Genomic DNA, 18,104 nt, shown 5'->3' on the forward strand with positions numbered 1-18,104 from the left:
GTCTGTCTTAAATAATAATAGATGTTTGTATTTGAAATTATCAAAAGCATTTCATAAAACTAGAGCAACTCCTATAGGTACCTGACTACATCTTGTAGACATGCCATTAAAATGTGTGCTGATGTCATCTATCGAAAGAGGGAATTTTAGGAATTCTCAGCGTTACAGGAACTAGAGTGTTCAGTAAGCATGAGGTAAGAGTAAGTCCCACATTGTTGTCTTCCATATTAAACTTGACCTCTCAGGTTGAACTTTTGTAAATAAGGTTATTTTGTGGTATTTTGTTTCCACTAATATCTGGGTACTACATGCATTCCGTGGCTGTGAAGGCCAGAAGAAGGTTCTGGATACCTAGGAACTGAAGTTACAGAAGGTTATCAATAGCCATGTGGGTGCTGGGAATCAAACTAGAGTCTCTTTAGTAATAGCCACTGCTCTTAACTCCTGCACCATTTCTCTAGCGTCCAATTAAAATTTATTTTCTTATTTATTTATTTATTTTGGTTTTTCAAGACAGCGTTTCTCTGTGGTTTTGGAGCCTGTCCTGGAACTAGCTCTTGTAGACCAGGCTGGTCTCGAACTCACAGAGATCCGCCTGCCTCTGCCCCCCGAGTGCTGGGATTAAAGGCGTGCGCCACCACCACCCGGCTCTTTTTTATTTTTTGAGCTTATAATTTACTTACAACATTTTCTCTTCCTTTTCCTCCCTTCAAACCCTCCTCAAAACCCTTCCCCACTTTTCTTCAAACTCATGCTCTCTTTTTTTAAAAAATTAATAGTTATTGCACATAAACTGTTCAGTCCACATAATGTTAGCTATAAGTATGGTGTTGGATAACCACTTGGGATGTCCTTCTCTAGCTAGTTCACCTCTCCTGTTCCCATCATTCTTTAATTGAGGGTAGTTCTTTGTTTAAAATTGAAGCTATGTGGATTTTTCTCCATTTTCTTTGGCATGTTCATTGATGCCACGCTTATTCAGGTCACATTTAGGCAGTCATGTGGATGAATACGGTGTAACCTCTGCTATTACTAAGAGACAGAGTCTCACAACCAACTCCCTGATCCTCTGGCCTTATAGCCTTTCTGCCTCCTTTTCCGCAATGCTCCTTGAGCCTTAGATGCAGGAATGTGTTGTAGATGTCTCTACTTGGACTAAACTCCACAACTCTGCATTTTATTGGTTGTAGTTTTTTTGTAGTAGTCTCTATCTGTAGCAAAGAGAAGTTTTCTTGATGGGATAAGGTATGGGAATAAAGACAAATGCTTTTAGATTATTGCCAGGGATTATGCTGGTTGAGCAAATTAGTGTTTGGGGAGTCTCTTCCAATACCCACGACTTCCTTAATTCTGAGTAGTTAGCTAGGTTTCCATGATGAGGCATAGTCTCCCTCTTGTTGTGCATGTCTTAAGTCCAATTAGAGAGTTGAACTGTACTTTTAAAATTTTTGCCATATGCATTATTTTGACCACGTTCCAGTTCTCATACAGCTTTACCTTCTATCTCAAAAAAAAAAAAACAACTGAGTAGTAAAACAACCAAAAAACTGAGAAGACAAAAATGCAAACACGTAATAGCTTGAACCTGAAAACAACCTAAATGTTCCTCAACCAAAGAATGGATAAGGAAAATGTGATACATTTACACAAGGGAGTCTTACTCAGGTGTTAAAAATAGTGACATCAGGAAATTTGAAGGCAAATGAATGGAGCTAGAAAAAAAATCATCCTGAGTGAGGGAGCCCAGACCCAGAAAGACAAACATGGTAGGTGCTCACTCATAAGTGAATATTAGCTTGGCCAGGCGGTGGTGCACATGCCTTTAATCCCAGCACTTGGGAGGCAGAGGCAGGTGGATCTCTGTCAGTTTGCAGCCAGCCTGGTCTACAAGAGCTAGTTCCAGAACAGCTAGGGCTGTTACATAGAGAAACCCTGTCTCCAAAATAAATAAATAAATGAATAAGTGAATAATAGCTGTAAAGTAAACATTCCTCACACTGAATCTCCTTGCCCAGACAAAATACAAGGGGAGGTGCTTTTACCTACTTGAACATGATATGCCTTGCTTTGTTGGTACTCATGGGAGGCCGGCCTTTTTCTGAAGAGAAAAAGAGAAGGGGTGGGTTTTGAGGAGAGGAGGGAGGGTAAATTGCTATCAGGATGTAAAATAAATAAATAAAAAATAAGAAAACAGAATAAAACAAAAAGACCACCAAAATACATGGAGTCAGTTTTGTGTTGGCCAACTACTGGGCATGAAGTTTGACCTGGTGTGCACTTCATTGCATAAAATTGATTTTCCCATTGCTAGTAAATTGCTCTTTTTAATGTAGTTTCCTGTTTACTTCACATTTTTGTAGATTTAATAGCTATTTATTTTACAGAATGGTATGATAATATTATAAAAGTTGCTTAAGAATATCAATAGGAATACTAAGTAAGATACAGATGCAGAAGAGTGTGAATAAAGCCATACAAATTACAAATTATTCTAAAGACTTCCTTAAGGTAAAAAACCATATCAGAACATTTCATTACAGTCTTGCATAGCATGTAAATTGCTATACATAAAATATGGTTTAAATAAAAATTTAAAAAATAAATTGCAGCAATGTCTTTCCCATGATTCCCTTTGGGTTTCTCACTAAAAACTACTATTGCCACCATAGACAGATTTTTGTCTTATTTTTATTTTTATAAAATTTTAATCTCTTGATATTCAGACTAGAACAACCATATAATTTTTGAGATTATAATATAGTTACACTTCTCCTTTCTCTTTCCTCCCTCTCAACCCCCTATATAGTCCTTCCCACTTTCCTTCAGATCCATGTCATCTTTTTCACTAATTGTTATTGTATGCAAATATGAATATGCATATACATATATATTTTGAATACCTCCTGCTCAGTCCATATAATCTTACTTGTATGTATTATTTCATGGCTAACCATTTTGGACATGGATAATCAAATGATTTGTTCCTCCCTAGCAATCAGGATGTCTGAAACATCCACAAGTAATCTATTAACTATTTGACTAAAAAAAATAAATGCCTATAGTACATGTAATTCTTTGTATACATATGCATATATAATTTTAACAAACTTTTCTAATCTGAACTGATTAGAGAGCCAGAGACCACCTAAAAAATCTTAGTAGCAATATGGAAAGTCATTTTCTGAATTGTTGGTTAAGATTGTTCATCCAAAAACATATAGCCTAGTTTGCACCCCAGAGGTAGAAGGTAAGTCCCTGATGATAAAGAAACCATGCACTTCAGACTCAGGTCCCAGAGACCTCTAAGCTGGAACCAGCATGAATGCCTCTTTCCTGAGGACTAGCTTTCATATCATGCAAGCTTCCAAAGGAGGAAAGTAACCAACAGTCCTATCCAGCTATGATGCCTATGAACCACATCAGTAACCATCATGGCACAATGTCCCAAATGGTGCACTAGTGATGCACATACTTTGATGGTAACCAGCAAGTCTCTCATTGGACTTGAAACCCCCTGAAGAAGAGGAGAAACATATGTGGAAATCTAGCTAACTAGTCAGTGCTATTGAAGTCGTAATTTTAAAGGAGAATCTACAATCTCTAATTTACTAACCAGCATAATCCCTAACAATCTATAAACATTTTTTCCTTATAGTTACAGATAAGTGTAATCCTCAACCCTCATCAAGTAATCTTCTCTTTGCAACAGAGACCACTTCCAGAAACCACAATCAATCAAAATGCAGAGTTGTGTAGTGATCCCAATTCCAATGGCTACATATTCAAAACACTACAAGCTCAAAGGCTTTTGGAACACTGTGATTGTAAGGGACAGAGCATCAGGAAGTTTGCTGAAAATGTCTCCTCGTAATGTCAGAAGCTACCCTTATAAAGTCTCACAATACGAATGTCCAAATGAATTGAACAAGGATGACAACAGTGGACATGCCAACGTGGCCTGAGAAAAGTCCACGAGTCCTCCCCCACTCAAATGACTATAGATCGTTGAGGAAGGCTGGGAGCAGAGTACTTTTGTTCACATAGTGGTTTGTGATACATGCAAATTTTGACAAAAAGTTCACAATAGTGCTCTTACTCCTACTTTAGCTGTTCCTGACCCCCAAGTCTTGTACTCAGTGGAACCCATAGAGAAGTAATAGCTCAAATTCATGTCTTAGGACTCCCTCTTTCTGTTGTGTGTTCTAGGTGCGCAAGTGTAGATCTGTATAATCTATATAATTTTATTGTCAGTTTATAGCATTATGTGCCCTGTTACTTGATGCTGTGTAGATGTGGACTGTCCAGGGATGTGGCAGCAGAAGAGGTAACACAAAGTCCTTCACTGCTATTGCATCTGTGATTAGAGAATGAGCTAACTAATTGCCATTTCTACCCCTGGACTGGCACATGGGGGAAGTGAGGTGAAGTGGAAAAGGCTTACTTATTTGAGATATTTCTTCTTGCTTTTCTCCAGTCTCTGATGACCTGCCTTGCACTTAACTAGTTCCCCTGCATTGCTTGAAGTCTTAGAAACAATTGATAGCTCACTAATATGCATGTTTATAAAATATTTTTAGGAGCAGTATTTTTGGAGTGTATCATTTCATTTTGGATTATTCTTTTTTTATCCTTTCTGTTTGATTCTGCACTGTACATCACCTCTGGGTCATGCTGTTCCTTTTGAATAAAATCGAGTAACTTTGATAGGCAAGGCACTTTGAGAACAGTGACTCCAACTCATTCTAGCTTGTAGCAGCTTTGGGTCTCTTTTTCATCTTTTCAAATGGAAGCAGAAGAAAGAAATAGGTTTGAGATAATAAGCAAATCTACGAAGCAGAAGTCTAGCTACAACAGCCTTCCCTTGGCTTTTTAGAACTCAACTTAACTGCTTCCCCTTGGTGTCACTGTACATCTCAGTTGGGTCAGAGAAACAATTTTCTCCTGCCTAATGACTGGTATATAGAGAGTCGTTCTTCAGTACGAGGAGCTGAGGGATGACCACTTGTGTAAGTTATGGAAGGCTGTGTCTCTTATGCCGTCACAGCGTTTGCTAGTCTTACTGGTGGTTCCATTCTTGCTGGGTCCCCTGAAGTCCATTCCACAACTTAATCGTGCTTAATCATCAGCCTGCTTGCGGAGTTGTTGTGCCAGGTCACCGGATTTGAAATGCTCTGTGTTCTTGATCTTCTCTGAGCACCCTGTCAACAGTACGTGTCCCGTATGTTTCCGTAACCTGGCTTTGTTTTGACCTTATACGCTATTTCCAAGCATTGACTGGATCTTATATGAATGGCTTGATATTTCTTCTGTTAGCATATACTTTTCAAGGCAGTTGACCCTTTGCTTGAATGCTTTACCCAGTCTATTGCATGGTACCTGAAATAGAAAAATAGTGTTTTTGTTGTAGAGTGAATGAATGAATCATTGCTTTTAGACTCAAACGTTAAGAAATTCCTTTGACTTATTCCATAGTTCTTGCTGGCCCAGGGATTAACACAGTATATAACTTACTATTTGTCTGTTTTGCAGTACTTTGCTGGTTTTCACGTCCTTATAGATGCTAAGCAATCCTCTGCCATTAAGCTGGATTCTATACCCTGAAGTTTTATTTTGAAAGCACATTTAGTATTCCAGAATCTTATGCTCCTATAATAATTTCATCAGTTGAATTATCCGGATCTCTAATTAATTTCATTTTCCAAGGTGGTGTTAGAGTATGTTTCACAGACTGCTTGCTTAAATGTCCTTCTTAGAGGAAAATGTGCTATAATTTCATAACTTATTTGGGCCTGTCATATCCTTGTCCTCACAGGTTCCTGCCTGTGCATTCAATTCTGGATTTTGCCCCTCTCATCTGTGCCTTCGCATAAAACTACCTTTCTCTTGCTGTCTACCTATTTTTAACATATCAGTACGTACCATCTAACCCTTGTCATAAGAAGTGTATAGAAAGGTTTCTGTATGTTGGAATGGTTGGGATCACTGTGTTTTTTCATGTCCATTAACAAACTCTTTGCTCACTTAGTAGCCCGAATAAATGGTGAAAGTTATCTCTCAGTTTCCTGATTTTAGAGCACATCTCATTTAAGAAGCACCACACACACTTTCAAAATATTATGGAGCTCTTCAGGTGTATTTTCAGGATGCAACATACCTGCTTGTGGCAGTTCAAGGACTCTTTCTTTACAGACATGTATACTTTTGAATTTGTGTTATCTTTTATTTTCAGAAAACCGCATTTCTAAAGATTTGGGAAAATAATTTTTAAAGCCAGAGCATTAATAGCATTATCTTTGCAAAAATGTAATCTCTTGCTGCATTTTTACAAACTTAATGACTTTTTATACTTAATGTGTGATGGAAAGGAATGAGAGATGAAGGAAGTGAAATAAATCATTTTCTACAAACAACTGGAGCCAAGGTTTCCATAGCTGGCATTGTTGGAAGGGAGTGTAGTATAAGAGGCAGACCAATGTAATATATCACTGGGGGACTCAGGCTAATGCAGGCCATGGCCTCAACTTACCTTTGATGGTTTTGTAATTTCAAAGAATTGTTAAGATGTACGCCTTTGTGATTTTCAACTTTAGAAAATATGGCTAAATGAAAGTAACATTATGTACCAGTAGATGAGCGTGGACATGGTAAAGAACCTCTCCTAACTTGAGCTGGCTCTTTGAAAGTTGCTAGTCATTGCCAGATATGGTATAGTAAGACCAGTGTGCAATCAAAAGTGAATTGTATGTAAGAGTATTACTGTCATAAATTCAAAATGCAGTAATTGATTTGGGTATTAATGAGCCAAAGTCATCTCACTCTTAACTAATAATGTTTATGTGGTCTAAGGATAACGTCTGTCTCTAGATTGGAACCTGGCTTAACTTTGGAGGAGGACAGTTATCCTGAGTATGGAAACGTTTTAAAATTCTGTAATTTGAAATAGAATTTGCCACTAGATGTTGATAAGTAGTCATTTCATTAAAAATTAAAATAATTTAGAATTTTGAAATTGCTTTTTTTGTATTTCTCTTCTGACACATTTTGTAGCTTCCTTCAAGTTTGGTATCTCAGGCTTCTTTGATCTCCTTCCCTCCTTGATTGTCATCTTAAAACAACAAAACCAGTGAAGTAGCTGAAGAAGAAAGGATGATACTGTGTATATTTACTTATTTTAGATGGATTTCGGTTGAAATAATGTCCTAATGAATATATACCTGGGCTTATTTTTCACATGTTTTAAATTCGGTTTATAATTGTGTTGTGAACTGAACAGCTGAATTCTGTTCTCTGCGGTCATTCTTAACATCCCGCCTTTAAATGGATGGCAGTCATCTGTGTAGGTCTCTCGTGACGGAGTGATGCACTCCGTTTCGCTGTGGCAGTTTCCACACAGTCGCTTTGGCTCTTTAGTATGTTCATTTTCTATAGTACTTTTCACCCCTGTATGTACGTACAGGAATCACTTCACCCACCACCGAGTTGCAGCCACTACTGAGGTGGAACGCAGCATGTGTTTAACAGCGCCCTTTCCCCTAGGTGCTGAGAGCTGCAGAAGACATTGTGCATGGGCCTGTACAGAAGGTCTTTCTCCACTGGGCCACCTGCAGACTGACACTGCTAGGAGTGCTCCATAGACTGTAAGTGTCTCGTGTGCCCGCAGAGACTGGGGACTCAGGGAGAGACAGTAGCAGGTAGCTGGGAAACGCCCTTGAAAAGTCTGTGGAGCTCACGTAAACGCACTACCTCTCTCCCTGGCTCTACATGTGATTTGTGATAGGTACCAAGATGAATACCACATGGATGATGGACCATTTTTGAAAATCACGTTATGAAAACCAAAGAAAATTAAAATATTTTTGGTATATTCTTCACCAACCAAAATCAAGGAATCAAGTTCTGTTCAAGTTTTTAAGTATCCAAAGCGTCCCTAAGGCAGTAGAGCCATGTTGTTAAGGTTGGCCATCAGTATCTTCTTACAGCAGAGCATCTTCTTCAGCCATCCTCACTGGTGCTGATGCTGCCTCTGTGACAGTCTTGAAACAACCACAGGGTTATCTGGGCTCTTTATTTTGGAAGTACCAAGTTTGAACTTTAAAAAAAATGCTTTGAATCCAGGCATGGGAGAAAGTAAACAATTAAATATTAAAACACAATATATTTCTGTCTCTGTCTCCCATTTATTTAATGATTTTTGTTAATATAACCAATTTTAAAATAGTACTTTATTTAGTATTTGTTGTTTGGAAAATGTATTCATTTTATTATTAAAAAAATCCATTAAAAAGTTTTATTTGACAAGAGTCTTCAAAAAAATCATCAAAGAGTCAGCCCACCAGTGGTAGTACAGGCCTTTAATCCCATATCTCAGAGGCAGAGGCAGGCGGATCTCTGTGAGTTTGAGACCATCCCGATCAACATAATGAGTTCCAGGATACCCATATACTATAGCTATATAGTGAAACTCTGTTTTTTTAAAAAAAAATCAAGTTTCATTTGTATTGTTATACTCTGTGTATGGATGTTTTCATTTTACTATTTTAGGGTTTTTATTTATTTTGTTTTTAATTCAGTGGTATGATTTGCTGTCTATTTATTTTCATTTATTTCTGAAGAGCCTTTTGACATTTCTTTGTAAAAATAATTGAGGGCCCCTTCATCTTTCTAGAGTCTTAGTCACAAATCACGTATTGTCACTCGGTTTAAATAACTATCCTTTATGAACTATAAATTGAAAATACTTCTATACACATCTATATCGATAGATTCTTCCTCACACATGATTAGGTTAATTTCAAAAGAGCTTTTTTATTTACTTGTGTAAAGAAGTAGATATAGATAGAATAAGGGTTTTTTTTCTAGAGACCCCCTTGAATCTTTTTGTTGAACACAGTTTGAAGTCCATGTATTCAAACTGGTGCTTTGGATTATGTTTTGGTGAGAATTTCTTCTAGTTAGCATATTTGTCATAGCAAACATCTGAGTGTCGTGGGTGTAGTGTCAAAGACAATAGTGTTCCTCCCAAGAGTCTCTACTCTTTCTGATTTTGTAGTAGAAAAACAGTGTTTGGAAACACAGTTTTTTAAATTTGTTTAATAGAATTCTCACTAACTTTTTTTTTTAATCAAATGAGTTAGAAAAACAGACTATATTCAGAGTGAGATTTTATTTAAATATTACCAAAATACCTTTTAATTTTCAAATCATTATTTGTGTAGACTCAAGACTTAATAAAAGGCCAACTAAACTTAGTATTTTGAAGTATCATGTAGATTGTAGATGTAAAATAGTTTATCTCTTAGCAAGAAGGAAGTATCAGTTTCTGAAATATTAAAACCACTATCACTCCTGCTTGTTCTAAAAACAGGTAAATCAAAACTGTTGCTTGGTGTTTCTTTTCATTAGCACTGGAAGGAAGACCAATGTTTCATATATTATTTGGGTTTGTTTTGTATCTTAAAGGTCATCGTCTGTACTTGTTATATGTGTTCCAAGCTATTCCGAGAATTAAGTTTTATAGCTAGTATGTGGTAATGGAAGTTATTAAAATGTAGTTCTAATTTGTGTAATTCCAGCAGGGGCTTTTAGGTGGAACTGCATTGAGCTCAGGCCTGTGTCCCTTGAACTTGATGCAGATCCTCTACTGTGAAATCACAACAAACTGTGTCTTGCACATGAGCTGGAAGCATTTGTCTGTTAGTTAGACATTATTATCACACCACAGAATAAATACTAACCATGTCTACATGATTGTTCTATAGGAGAACAGGCTCCTCTTGCTAGCTCTGGCTAGAACTACAATTGTGATTGTTACTATGAAATTAACATTCACTTCACCGTTTGGTACAGAAATAAATATTAGGATAAGAATAATTAAGCATTAATAGATATTCAGATTTATACACTGCATAATTTTCTATTTGTAATAAAAAAATAAAGCAGATGTATAAATAATATAAAATTTTAACTGCTTAAATGATAGGTACTTAGACACCTGTCAGTAATGTTCTGGTAACATCTAGCTATGTTTTAAATAACTTTAACCCATAATTTTGAATTTTCAAATGTTATCCACAGTTTTACAGAGTATATTTTGAGATAGGAATATATTTTACATTTATCCCAAACAGGTGTAGAATATATATATGTATATGTATATGCATATGTATATGTATATATATATGTTTTAAAACCAGACTTTTGTTTTTAACTTTTTAGCAAGTTATTGTATTTAATCAGGAGGTGAAGACTTTGGGTATTTTATTTACAAAGTCACAGAGAGATGACTTTGATCTGTATTACTGAGTAAACAGTTATTTTTATGGTTCATGCTAAAATGGCCAGTATTTTAATTACTTCACTTAGGAAGACTTTAGCATATTATAGGCAACTTTTGTCATTCAAAAGATATTTTTCAATAGAGTAGTGTATGCAGTTCTAACCTACATATCATAGAAATAAATGTTAAGGAGCTTTTGGTTGTTAATTGAGTCCAGAGAGTGTTCAGTGAATCAAAGGAAATAAAATCGTATTTGAATATTCTAGTCTTTGAGTTTCTTATTTTATGTATCAACTGATTTCTGCTTATTTTTGTGAATGTAGCATATTTTCTGTATGTATTATTAGTTTGAATTTTTGATATGCTTTCATAAAAAGCCACTGATGCTACAAACCTGGTTATAATACTGAATTAGTACACATTTATTACTTTGTTGATTTCAGGATAAAAATTGCCATGTGTCATGTTGATGTGTAGTTGTATGTATTTATGTGTGTATCAGCTTTCTAATGTATTTTGGTAGTGCAATCTGGAATCCCAACTGTCATATGTAGTGACTTAATCAAGTGTAAATTGCTTAACAAGTTTAAGGTTTTTGTTTTGTTTTGTTTTGACTGCTAATTGAGTATCATTACACCTACCTCACAGGGTTGTTGTGGGGAAAATAATAAACATACTTGAAAGAGTGCTTAGCATCTGCTGCATGTGTGGTGTCTGAAAACTGTATGTTGCTCAAACCTGTCGTCTCCCTGCCCACGGTGTGGGAGATGAAATCCAAGTGCCTGTCACAGTGTGTGATCTGATCCTCCTTGGTTTTCAACTTTGTTCTTTGCTTTCAGGCTGTGTGTGTGACTGATGTTGAAGTCTGAGTAGTGCTTTGAAAAACAAAAAAAACATTGTGTGTGTGTGTGTGTGTGTGTGTGTGTGAGAGAGAGAGAGAGAGAGAGAGAGGGAGAGAGAGAGAGAGAGAGAGTGTGTGTTGTGTGTGTTGTTTTATACCTCTGTCCATGTTTGACCTGAGCCACTGGGCCACTGTCCTCTGTGCAGCCAACTCACCCCTCAGTCATCATTGTGGGTTCTTCTGCAGTAAGATGTTTCCTAGACCTTCTACTTCCCATCTCTGTTTGTATAGGTGACCCCATCTACATGGACCTGTGCTTATTCCTAGATGATTATTATCACATGTAATATATCATCCTTATATGATTATTGTACATTTATTATGAAGCAACTTTGATGTTTTGTATCCATAAAGTGGATTCCCAGCTCCATATATATAACTGCATCTAGGTCTGGTTGTGTACTAAGTTAGTCCAATTTGCGTATCATTTTGCACTGTAATAAATCATTTAAAGAAACGGACTTCCCAAGGGTTTAAATCACAGCAACCTTATTCATTCCTGTCATTGTACCTGAAGTTCCATTCTGAGGATTAAGTTTTTCTTTCTTGATAATCAACTGTTCATGAATGTTATCTCATTTCCTTTTTTCTTGTTTATTTGCTGTTGCTTCTGGCACTCTCTCTTGGAAGTAAGAATGAACTTACATGTGGTAAAGGTAGGCTGGAAGTCTCTGTAAACCCTGGTCTTGTTTCTTCAGCCTTGTCACCCTTGATTTGGTCAACTCTTTCCCTTCATTGCTGTGTTTCTTGGTCTCTATCTTCCTCTGATTTTTTTTTTTTCTGAAATTGCCTTGTTTAATTGGCAATCTTCTGTATAAGTTTTAAAGAAAAAAGTACTCTTTTTTTTGATTACTTTTGTTAACTTGCTTTTTTCACAATTCCATACATGTGGTAATGGGTTACTCTTTTCACCCCCCCCCCCCCGGGCTCATTTATCTTCCCCCTACTCCCGTCACCTCCTTCCTCCTTACATTCATGCCTTTGTCTTCTTCATGACTTACCAAGTTTGGAGTCTGTTTATTTCTAAGGCACTATCCCACTAATGCTTTTATATGTTCTTTGTTACCCCTCCCTCCCAATCTCCCCCCCTCCCTCTTCCTTCCTCTCTCCTTTTTCCTCTTCTTCTCTTTGCTCTCCTCCACCCTGTCTTTTTCTCCCCCCTTTGCCTACTCCCAATGAATTATCACCCCCCTTCCATTGTCCTACTTTAGGATGGAAAACAAACTGAGTTTCTTTTCTATTTCTCAATGGATAAGCTCGTGTCTCAGAATTTGTACTTATATTTGTGACTGCTTGGACAGTTACCATATTGGAGCCCAGCCCCCTCACTTGTAGTCATCAGAACATAATATTCTCATCTTTGAGCCATAGCTGAAACTGAAAATTGCTACCGAGTAGGACACTGAGTGTCCAGTTACAGCCACTCCCCAGACTGAGGCCATTGTGGGCAGTTCTGTGTTCTCTGGATGCTCTTTCTTTTAGTCATTCCATGCCTTTCCATAAGCCTGTGTGTCCACCGCAATGCTTTGCCCCTAAATGCTTCGGGTAGTCTTCAGTTGGTTTTGGCAGTTAAAATAAATTTTTTCTCTCTGTCTTAGAACCACATTATTATATAATCAGTAGTTAGTTTTTCCTCATGGCTAAATTGTATTTTTGAGACATCCACTAAATTGCTTATTAACAAATCCCTCACTGCTTGCGACTTTTATTTGTTTGGTATATCATTGCTAAAATACTGATTCACTGTGAAAAACTATGGTTGAAATAGATAAATTTTGTTGTGTAATTAATAAACCAGATCTTGTTTTCTTCCTTTAAAAACTGAGAGGCTAGAGCAACCTTATGCCTCCTGGGGTTTTAGCCATGGGGACTGTTCATCATCACTTTTGGCAAAAATATTTTAGGTTTTAGTTCATGCTCATATAGTTGTTTTTTCCCCTCTATGTTTACATCATTTAAAAAATATCCTAGCTCATTTTTTTCTTTTTTTAATTTATTTATTTATTAAAGATTTCTGTCTCTTCCCCGTCACCGCCACCCCTTTTTCTCCCCCTCCCCCAATTAAGTCCCCCTCCCTTGTCAATCCAAAGAGCAGTCAGGGTTCCCTGCCCTGTGGGAAGTCCAAGGACCACCCACCTTCATCCAGGTCTAGTAAGGTGAGCATCCAAACTGCCTAGGCTCCCACAAAGCCAGTACATACAGTAGGATAAAAAACCCATTGCCATTGTTCTTGAGTTCTCAGTAGTCCTAGCTCATTTTTTAACAGTGACTTTAGTGTGAGGGGATTATCAAGGTGTTACAAGTAACTTTGGTTACAAGTAAAAGTAAACTATCACATAGCCTGTCATTGTTCCTTTTCTATTAGTTGTTTTTTTTTTTCCCTCTTCGGTTTAATATCCTTGATGGTTTCAGATTTTAACATGAGATATTGTCAAGGATGACAGTGTTTAGTAGGTTATTGGTCAACCAGAGGGCTACTTATGAGATAATCATCATAATAGGAATGAACTAGAGTTAGATTGTCTGACAACAGTGCTACTTTAATCAGGTATCATTTTATTACTGTTTTGAGTAGCAGCTAAAATAAGTTGTCTTTGTTTACCATGGAGCTCTAACCTGCTACCCTCAGTTGAACATCAACAGTGGTATCATTTAGGATAGATTTCAGGCAAATACATAAAAATTAGATAGTCAAAAAGTGAAAGCAGCATGGAAGTAGCGATCATTAATAAAGATTCTCTGTCTGCTTTGTTAGAAAAGTTTCAAATGAGTGCAGAAAATGCAATAAGCAAGAAAATGTGTTTTTATTGTATTGTTAAAGTTTAAAAGAATATAAATCAGTATTCAGTGAAGTATGCCTTGTCTTCTTTCTGTTTCATTAGAAGTGTGCTTTTAGATTGTTTGTGCTCTCTTTCACGCCATCCCTGCTGATATTATCAGGTTGCCTCATTGTCACGTCTCTCTGCACTAGCTGTTGAGGTTCTGAAGGAAGGTAGAGCAGGCGGCAGCTCTGAGGCCCAGCTGCATCTCACCTGGAGAGGATGAGCTAGCTGTCTGGGAGTACTTCCCTAGATCACCCTTCATATGCCTGTGATCCGGGGTGTCCTTATTCCCCATGGGATCAAACAGGCTATAAAGATAGCAAAGTGATTCTCAGGTTTAAGAAACACCTTATTTCTACACCCATGAAAGTTGAAATAATTTAAGCATGCTCTTTATTTTGCATTAGCAAAATGAATTACACTTTTTCCACTTTGATTGCAAATTTTATGTTAGGAAGAAAAGGGTCCTTTTTAATATATTTTCCTTAGTATTTTGACAAAAGCATAAGCAGGAAAATTTAGAGGTATGCATGGCATATGCACCCACTAAATTATTAAATACAAAAAGTAATCCGATGCTATATTTTGCAAGGTGTGAACATGAATGCACTTCAGTTTCAAGCATTTCGATTTTATTCTTTATAAGTGACTTGCTCTCAACTGTGGTCTTTTGCAGAATTTTTTTCCTCAGGAGCCTCATTTTAATAGGTTAAATAAAATATAAAATTATAAGTAACATCAAATGCCCAGTTCTTCCTTTTTAGTCAGTCCTAGATACTTTCTTATCCAAACTACCTTACTCATACCACATATGCAGGAATTGGCACTTGATAGCTTTCTTTAAAGATACTCTCCTAAGCTTTAACCCCAATTTTATCCCTGCAAGGCCTTTCTTTAAATGTGTTTTGAGAATAAAATTACTCTTTTTTATGAACAAGGGCATCTATTTGGAAAAAGAATTATTTTTCATAAATATTCTGTCTTCTGAGGCCTGCATCCATGGAGAACTGACTCTACCTTTCATTTCATGCAGCAAATGACTCTACCAGAGAGCAGAAGGGAAACTTCATGAGACCCTCACCCATTCATTTGGATTTTGGTTAGATTAAACTTCTTTAGATCTTACGTGAGCTCATCTGTTTAGTGGTCCTGTTATGGCCAACAAATAATGTTTCATTGCAGACATCTTCTCCTTCTGGCTTTTAGGATCTTTCTGCCCTTCTTCTGGATGATCCTCAGGCCTTACGGTAAGGGAGTATAAATAATATAGATGTTCAATTTAGAGCAGGACCCCCCACAGTTTCATAATACCAGTTGTGGGTTTCCATGTTCATCCTCAAAAAGAAATTCATCTGATAAGTGTTAAGGGATGTGCTTATCTAGATGGGCATAAAGGTAAGAACTTAAGGTTCAGTTTATTACCTCGTTGATTGAACAGAATTATTCTTTTAGGTTCTCTGGGCCTATAACATGGACAGAGTAAGTTTTAAGTCCAGTTAAAGGTACCAAGTCTGAGTTTGATTTTGTAGACCATACTGTCAACCCAGTCAATAACTCTCAGAACATTAGTGTTGTTATTGTACCAGTTACAAATTTTGAATCATTGTAGTTCACAGCATTCATAGTGTAAGACGGTTGAATATATTTCCCCTCTGTTCATGTGCATAGAATCTTCTAGCATTATGAAAGCTAGCCAGTCTGAATGAATCGTTCAGGTAGGTTCTATGTTGATTTCTCCACATTCTGACTCAGATATGGGTGTCTTCCATATTGGAGTCTTACCATCAAATTCTGAAGGACATCATATACTGCGCCCATGCCCAAGTGCACATTTGATTAGTAAATGGACTTAGAGAGTTTTTCAAAAAGAAGAACACACAGTGTTGGAAGAAAAATTGTTAGAGGGATACTGAACAATTGGAGAGGAGAAAATTGGTGAATTTGACCAAAACACATGTCCATGTGTGAGATTGATCAATTTACAATTTAAAAACGCTTTTATATTAGGTGTTTTTATATTAGGTTTGTTTTGTTGATTGCTTGTCTTTATAATACAAATTGTGAACACATTTACTCTATGTTTCTTTTTCCTGTTTCTTAGCTGTTAGAATTGTTTATAGATAGTCAACCCTGCTTTTCTAGGTATATGTGTTGTGGATATATTTTCTTGCATTTCCACAAGCATAAAGTTTTAGTTATTTTTTGTGAATTCAAGCTTATACTGTTTTCTTTGTATTGCATTCTTTTCATGTCTTAAGATACTTTTATAAATGAGAATTTTTCTCATAGAATTTTCACGGTGTACCCTTTATGATCATATCTGTAATTCAAGTCAATTATTGGACATAATAGGAAAGCAAATTTTATCAGTACATCTCTTTAATTAAGAGGTGTTTGGGGTTTTTTATTTTTGAGCCAATTTGTACTCAATAATGCCCATCACAGTACTGGCCACACATAAAATACTTAGGGACACTTAGTGTTGGTTTAGTTTCAGTGATATTTTATTGCTGTTTTCTGAGTAGGTGCTTTGATGAAGTCTAGAAACATAATACGTGAAACAGATGTTGCTGTTTCCAACTCTTACCCTCCCTTGGCACACTCTTACATAGGAACTATAACTACATAAGATACTCTCGTTAAATGCCTGGGGACATTTATCTGAGGACAAATTTGTCTCCTAAATCGGACTGGCTTCATTTGGAAGACTCCTAAACCAGAGTAAAGTGGACTAATCATTAGCCCCAGCTAAGTAGGAAACTAGCCTGTCAATAGGGAATGAAGAGCCAGTTTTCACCATTTCAGCCAGAAAATTTGAATAATCAGAGAATTACCAAAATTAGAGAGATAAGGACTCTCGCAGTCAGTGGTCAGAAGGTTCATTTGTGTTTGTGATCTTAATTATTGCTCAGATTAGCAGGTGGTGACAGAATCAGGGTGGAGTTCCCCAACCCCAGTCCAAATCCAAATCCCTGCACTCTTCTGTGCTTGGGATGTTCTAATTTCCAGGGGTAGATATGAGAGAAAGTAGTCTGAGGGAAAAATTATGTGATTTGGATATTTTTTTATTTTTCGATATCGGATTTCTTTGTATAGCCCTGGCTGTCCTCGAACTCCTATAGATAAGGCCAGTGTCTGAAGCCCAATTAATAAGAACTCAAGGACAGTAATTGGGGTTCAACCTGAAGACCTGTAAAGCAAAACAGCCAGTCACTGGCTCTTACCTCAACCTCAGTCCGAAATGACAATCCTGCCTCCTGAAATCTCAGAATGAGACTGTGTGTTAAGGGCTGTTTCCTCCCGTTTTATAATACTCTCTAGAGTTGGGATTAAAGGCATGCACCACTGTGATTAAAGGCAGGCACCACCTAGTTTCTATGGCAACTTGTGTGCCTAGTGTGATTAAAGATGCATGTCTTAATGTCTACTGGGACTAAAGGTATGTGCTATCATTACCTGGTCTGTAAGGCTGACCAGTGGGACTGTTTACCCTCAAATCTTCAGTCAAGCTTTATTTATTAAAATACAATTGAAATGCCACTACAGGCCTCAATCTCACATATATCCACTTGCCCCAGCCTCGCAAGTGCTAGAATTAAAGGCATACACCACCTCACCATCCTGTTTTATTTCTTCTTTATTTATTTATTTTTATTTTATGTGTGTTGTTGTTTTGTCTGCATCTATGTCTGTGTGAGGGTGTTGTATTTCCTGGAATTGGCGTTAAAAATAGTTGTGAGCTACCATGTGGGTGCTGGGAATTGAACCTGGGTCCTCTGGAAGAACAGGCAGTGTTCTTAACCACTTAGCAATCTCTTCGCGCCCTGATTGGGATGTTTTAAAGCAAGTCTGGTTTATCTTTTTCTTCAGGGTCATTGTAAGGGTCACTGTTGTCCATGAGCAAGTGGATGCGTGTGTGTTCTAATATTTGGATGTAGTGTCCGTTCAATAATGTTATTTTTCCCTATTGAGAACTTTTTTTGACAAATCACCTAAATCTAAAGTAAGGGTTATTAAAAAACAATCTTAAGAAAGTCTAAAATTAAGCCTCAGCTAAGTAAAGCTGACTCCTCAGGAATGAATTGTCGGGGAAAAAAATCCCTAT

General features: G+C 37.0%; 1 protein-coding gene across 5 annotated transcripts in view; it reads left to right on the forward strand.

The window, feature by feature from the left end:
- Nova1 (NOVA alternative splicing regulator 1) overlaps positions 1 to 18,104 on the forward strand; it is a 121,342-nt gene that overhangs the window by 44,017 nt on the left and 59,221 nt on the right. The window contains exon 1 of one of the 5 annotated variants that reach the window (XM_041658317.1): positions 7,544 to 7,637. The exons of the other annotated variants lie outside the window; for them this stretch is intronic. The gene's annotated coding sequence lies outside the window, so the exon portion shown is untranslated. Of the gene's footprint in view, positions 1 to 7,543; positions 7,638 to 18,104 lie in introns of those variants that run through there. 5 annotated transcript variants of the gene reach the window in all.

The sequence above is a fragment of the Microtus oregoni genome, unplaced genomic scaffold (assembly GCF_018167655.1).
Source record: "Microtus oregoni isolate MIOR12 unplaced genomic scaffold, Mior012 000009F_ref0000495, whole genome shotgun sequence".
NCBI classification, from domain to species: Eukaryota; Metazoa; Chordata; class Mammalia; order Rodentia; family Cricetidae; genus Microtus; species Microtus oregoni.